The sequence below is a fragment of the Gadus morhua genome, chromosome 2 (assembly GCF_902167405.1).
Source record: "Gadus morhua chromosome 2, gadMor3.0, whole genome shotgun sequence".
In the NCBI taxonomy this organism is placed as follows: Eukaryota; Metazoa; Chordata; class Actinopteri; order Gadiformes; family Gadidae; genus Gadus; species Gadus morhua.
In genome coordinates, this window is record NC_044049.1 from 709000 (window position 1) to 715825 (window position 6826).

Sequence of the window (6826 nt, forward strand, 5' to 3'; positions counted from 1 at the left end):
TAACATGTAGTTTGTCCCAAGGTGTCTGCCTCCTCCCCCAGACCAAGACCTCCACCTCCTCACCCAGAGCCAGACCTCCACCTCCTGTCAGAAGTCCTCCAGAACAGGTCAGTGCTCTGTGTGAGTAGAGTCTTCTCAGGTCAGTTTCAATGCATGGCCTGAACCACTTCTTTAAACTTGTGGACTGCTCTGTCTTCATTCCCAAAAACAGGATGCTCATGTCTGGTCTCAAGTCTTTTCTAGTCTTGAGTTATAAAATAATAGTTCAATTAATTGTGTAACTCGGTTTCGGATGAGTCAATTAGGTTTATTGTTGGTTAAATGTTGATATAAACCTGCTGCTGTAGCTGAAAGGCGAGGCTGAGAGGCTGGGGACCGGAGGCTTGTGGTGCCAGGGTGGACCGGAGACTGAGGCTGGTGACCAGGGGCCTGCAGCACCGGACCAGAGGGTAACCATCACCAAGCTCATCTGAAACACTAAAATCCACGGTAGTTTAGGTCTGGTTTTGATCATCTTATGACTTTAAATCTGTGCCAAGCTGTGATTTGAGTTAATTCATATGGGGGTTATGCAAGAGTCATGTGAGCCATTAATGTTACTAGTGCTGCTACGACCGTAGTGGATGAATTGCTGAACGTGACAATCTGCAGGCGTTGTCTAATTTAAGTGTTTAAATTTGTCTTCCATTTTACAAGTGAACCTCAGATGCAGGAGGTGGGGTGTGTTGCGTCCCCAGGTGATTTACTGCTGAGACCAACTGTGTTTGTAACCAGACCAGTAATCCATGGCTGAAGGAGCTGATGGAGAAGCCGTGCAGAAGGAGCTGATGGAGGAGCTGATGGAGGAGTCGGGCTGAAGGCCCTGCCTTGTGGAGGAGCTGGTGGAGGCCCTGCCTGGTGAAGGACGTCTGTCGTGGGGTAGATGGAGCTTGACTCTGAAGTGATCATCACACTCACTGCCACTTCTCGTAGAATACTGCTACCACAAACTACCGGCGTTTGCACCATATATACCAGACGACTACATCTGTTTTACCACATGTTGAAGCAAGACTTCCGCTGTTTGTTCCAGACCAGGACTCTGTCTGAGGAGAGCTGCTCGAGAAGCTGAGACGCTGGAGGAAGACTAGGAATCGACCAACAAGGATTCCTCGTAAGTTTGTATTTACTTACATGGTTGACTTAAGGGCAAAATACAGCTGTTACTTTGACATGCCTTAACCAACTACCGCTGTGTTTTCTTACTAGAACGTGTTTCTGGAGCGGAGGCGAGCTGGTAGGGGAGCCGTGAATCTGGAGGATGACCATCACTCTACCAACAAGGATTGTAAGTTTGTATTAACCAAAGAAACGGCAAATAAAGGGCTTAAAAATAAGACAAACTACATGTTGGTTACCAGACGTTAGGGCCAGACTCGCGCTGTTTGTTCCAGACCAGGACTCTGGCTGAGGAGAGCTGATGGAGGAGCCAAGACTCTGGAGGACGACATCATACCATTAACCAGGATCCTCGTAAGTTTGCCTAAAATAAACAGAGTGGACTTGTTGTAACGCAGGATTAGTTTGTCCAGTACAAGTTACGGCATACTATTGTGGTTGTTTATCAGACAAACTACAGCTACTACTTTGTCACGCGCCATTAGAGCCCAACTACTTCTTTGTTTGTGACCTTACATTAGAGACTAACTACTACCGTGTTTGTTACCTTACATTAGAGCCCAACTACTACTGTGTTTGTTACCTGATATTGGAGACAAACTACTACTGTGTTTGTTACCTTTCATTAGAGCCCAACTACTACTGTGTTTGTTACCTTACATTAGAGCCCAACTACTCCTGTGTTTGTTACCTTACATTAGAGACTAATTACGTTTGTAACCAGACCAGGAATCTGGAGGACTGATGGAGAAGCTGTACATCTGGAAGGCAAATCCTGAGGACCACCAGGACTCTACCATCAAGGATTCCTCATAAGTTTGCATTATCTGGACCTGGTGGACCAGGTAGGGAGTTGGGCGTTCAACTCTCAAACCAATGGTGCAGGTCTCAAGTCCTCAGAATACAGTGATGCGTCCTTGAGCAAGGCGCCCTAAAGCCTGCCTGCTCCTTAATGACTCATCTTTGGTTCAGATAATGTTGCATCTTTTGAATAATGAACCTAATCAATGTCCTTATTTGGTCCGGGCAGACACACCTGAGCTGAACCTCACCTGATCCTGTTTGGTCGGGGGTAGACACACCTGAGCTAAACCCGCCCTGATCCTGACATCCTGCTGGTCCCGTCTCCTCAGTTCATCTGAGCCTCGTCCTCTAGAAGACCTGCTGAGCTCAGCAGTCTGAGGCTGATGGATCAATGACCTCCAGTGGGAGTGATCTTCTTGATCCCACATGTAACCGTGTGCTTCCACACGCCTTTCCCTCACGTCTGTCACTAACCTCACTACTTCACTACTCTCTACTGCTTCCTCTTTTCTTCCTTCTCTGTGGTTCAAACCTTTACACTGAAGGCGCGTCTTCCTGCCCTCAGAGGGTTTAGCGTTAGGGTTGAGAGTCAGGGTTTAGAGTCAGGGACAGAGCTGGTCAGGGAGGACTGCTTTTATGCAAACCCTTTTCACTTGCTTTCGGAATGGTGGTGACATTTTGAAAAGATTCATTCAAGCAGAGGAAAATGTTTTCCTCTGCTTTCCTTTACAAAATTGTATTAAACTTCTGTCAAGTGTTTTTGTTTATATATTAAAATCCCACATTGACTTCTACATGTTTTGTGCTGTTCATTTAATTGTCCTTTAACTTGGTTAATGTAAAGCTAAACTCCTGCAATACATTTAATATACATGATTGTTATACAGCAATGTTCCCATAATTCATTTTGTAAAAATGAATTATGTGACATCTGTTTTTGAAACCTAGAAACACCCCTGGCTTAAGTAGTGGACCCATCAAAAACTAATTTCACAAACGCATGTTTTTGCAATCACAATTAGGTTGTTACAGTCATTAGCCAGTGGTCAGTTTGGGGGTGGCAAGTGGAATCACGTGACAGCACTTGGACGTTGGATGTCCATGTCCTACAAGCCGCAGCGAGACATTATAGGCCAGGCAGGAGATCTCCTGAGTGTGTGTGGAGATGCTGGTCGATCCTGTGCCCATTGATGACTTAATGTGCAAGAGGTGTGCAGCGCCCCCCCGAGTTCAACCAGACTTGGCCAGGTGAGGCTGCTGAAACCAGCCGTCAATACATACTCTCACAACTTCCAATGGAAATAGTTCACTAAAACATACTTTTTGTATCTAAAGTAATTAATCTACATAGAATTTCTGAGCAGTAGCGTAGCTACGGAGCTAGAGTTAGGGTTGACTTGGAGCTGCTCTAAGGCGCCAGATCATTCATCTTAAAGGAACAGGAATATCGATCATTGATTTTATTTATATCTAGACATTGAACCCACGTGGCGAAGGTTTATGTGTTGGTGTGATAAAACGGCTTGGTTATTTGCAGCGATGCTTTTAACATCACCACTGCGGACGCCAGGGGGCGCCGTGGACCAACTAATGCTCGGAGCTCGACGGGGGAAGTCTTCTACTAATTAACAGTGTTGAATGACGCATACTGCCAAAGAAGATACACGCATAGTAACCCTGGCTTTCACTTATTGAGTAGTTACTCCAATTTAGATTGACAACATCCATATCTATATTTATGTACATAGATAATAGAGCTCCCTCTCCCTCTCGCTCTCGCTCGCTCTCGCTCTCTCGCTCTCTCTCTCTCTCTCTCTCTCTCTCTCTCTCTCTCTCTCTCTCTCTCTCTCTCTCTCTCTCTCTCTCTCTCTCTCTCTCTCTCTCTCGGGACAAGATAAACATTTTCTGAACTTCCTCAGGAAGTTGTTGAGATGTGTGTGCGGCATGCTACAAACATTTAACTAGAAGGAGAGGGCAAGAGAGACGGAGAGTGAATGCTGAAAGTATGTTGGTGACAAGCCTAGACTAGTCGGGGTGGGGGGATGAGTTACTGACCAATAGAGAGGCGGGAGGCCGGTAAAGGGTTACTGGATGTCATTTTTTTGCTCCAAGTTAAAGGTACCGCAAGATTAAGTGTTACAATGGGGTTCAACTGTGTCACTAGGTGGTTCACTATATATTGTTCACTATAGGTGGTTCACGTCTATGTTTAAAACCAGTAGAAGATTGTGGCAGATCCCAGTATGACCAGAAGCGGACTGTAGTCATATTGTGCACCACCCGAATAACCAGTAGAAGATTGTTGTTTTACTAAGCCGCTAGCAGTATAACAAGAAGTAGTCACGGGTTGTACTGGGCAAATCCCACGGGTTGTACTGGGCAAATCCCATCTAATCCCAGGTTGTACTGGGCAAATCCCAGTACAACCCGTAACAGACTGCGGTTGTACTGGAAGCTCCCATTATAACCAGTTGCAGACCGTGGCTGAACTGGGCAGCTCCTAGTAGCCTACAACCAGTAGCAAACTTTAGCTCGACTGGGCTGCTCCAAGAACCAGAAGACCATACAAACTTGCACCTAAGAACTGTGTGTGTGTGTGTGTGTGTGTGTGTGTGTGTGTGTGTGTGTGTGTGTGTGTGTGTGTGTGTGTGTGTGTGTGTGTGTGTGTGTGTGTGTGTGTAATGACAGGGCTAGTGTTGGGTTCTGTTAGTCTAAACGGGAGTTCTGGCGCTTGGTGCACTTCCTGCCGCTGCCAGCAGGGGGCAGACAGGAGCGCGTGCTGTCGTGAATTTAAAGTAAAACAACAGCATACTGCTCACTGAAGCAGTGAGGGCGAGCGTCGGAGGCTCAGATAGAGGAGCAGTCACAGGCCGCTCCAGGCCGTCCAGTTGCAGGCCTCTGCCCTCTGCATGCAGGACTGGTGTACTCAGGTTTCTCATGTGGACTTTGTATCGTGTGTCGTGTTGAAGGATGCTGCTTTCTTGGCCTGGTCTCTCCGCACAAAGACATGTTGAATCTCAACGTCAATCCTTAAATTGAATGTAGATGAACAAAAAAAAAGGAAAAAGGGCATTTAACATTTAATAAATTGATATATTTTTATGATAAACCATACCTGATGTAAAGTCACTTAATGTCAGTCACATATCACATGCTAACATTTAGAACACATGTTGACATGTAGATCACATGCTGACATTTAGATCAAATGTTGTAGATGACATGATGACATGTAGATCACATGACGACATGTAGATCACATGTTGTAGATCACATGCTAAAATGTAGATCACTTGTTGTCATGTAGATCACATGTCAACTTGTAGATCCCATGTTGACATGTCGATCACAGGTTGAAGATCCCATACTGACATGTAGATCACATTTTGTACAACACACGTTGACGTGTAGTTCACATGTTGTAGAAAAAATGTTGACGTGTAGATCACATGTTGTAGAACAAATGTCAACAATAATAGGAATAAGGAATTTAACAATTAAATAAATGGATAAGTTTGCATGGAAAACCATACCTGATGTAAAGTCACTTAATGTTAGTCTCATGTTAAAGATAACATGTTGACATGAAGAGAACATGTTGTAGATCAAATGCTGACATGTATATCACATGCTGACATGTTATTAATCACATGCTAACATGTAGATCACATGGTGACATGTAGAACACATGATGACATGTAGATCAAATGTTGTAGATCACATGATGACATGTAGTTCACATGTCAACATGTAGATCCAATGTTGACATGTCGATCACATGTTGTAGATCACATGTTGATCATATGTTGGACAACACACTTTGATATGTAGATCACATGTTCTAGAAGACACATCAACATGTAGATCACATATTATAGAACAAATGTTGACGTGTAGATGACATGTTGTAGATCAAATGTTGTAGATCACATGTTGACATGTAGATCACATGTTGTTGATCACATGAGGTAGATGACTGTCGTAGTTCGATGTTGTAGAACACATGTAGTAGATCACATGTTGTAGATCACATGTTGACGTAGATCGCATTTGGTATATCACATGTTGGCGTGTCTGCTGTTTTCAAGACAATGTAAAAGCTTTGAATGCGGAGGAGAGTTTAGAACCATCTGAGATACTGAAGTATCTAGCTAGATACAGACCAGGCTAAAACCACCGTCACTGATGTTTAAAATAGGGGAGAGAGAGAGAGGTGGGGAGGAGGGAGAGTGGGAGGGGAGAGAGAGAGAGAGAGAGAGAGAGAGAGAGAGAGAGAGAGAGAGAGAGAGAGAGAGAGAGAGAGAGAGAGAGAGAGAGAGAGAGAGAGAGAGAGAGAGAGAGAGAGAGAGAGAGAGAGAGGGAGGGAGGGGTGAGAGAGAGGGAGGGGAGATAGAGAGAGTGGGAGGAGGGAGGGAGAGAGAGAGAGAGAGAGAGAGAGAGAGAGAGAGAGTGGGAGGAGGGAGGGAGAGAGAGGGAGGGGTGAGAGAGAGTGAGAAAGAGATATATCACTGTGTGTTTTTGTGTGTGTTTGTGTGTGTGTTTGGTGTGTGTGTGTGAGTGTGTGTTCATATGACAACTTCTAAGATGTCGGGACATCCAATAGGGGGTCACCTCACCCTCAGCCAATCAGCATATAGGCTTTGGATGAGCCCGCCCCCAGAATACAGTACCCTAGTATTATATAACTAATACTAGTTATAAAGATAGTATGTACTATCTAACTAGTATGGTACGATGGTACTACTGTTCCACTAGTAGACTATTAATGATAAAAACATTTCGAATTTAAGAACAAAAAAACATTTAATATATATAGCACGTTTCCGAAACAAAGTTACAAAGTGCTTAACAATAAAAACAAGCA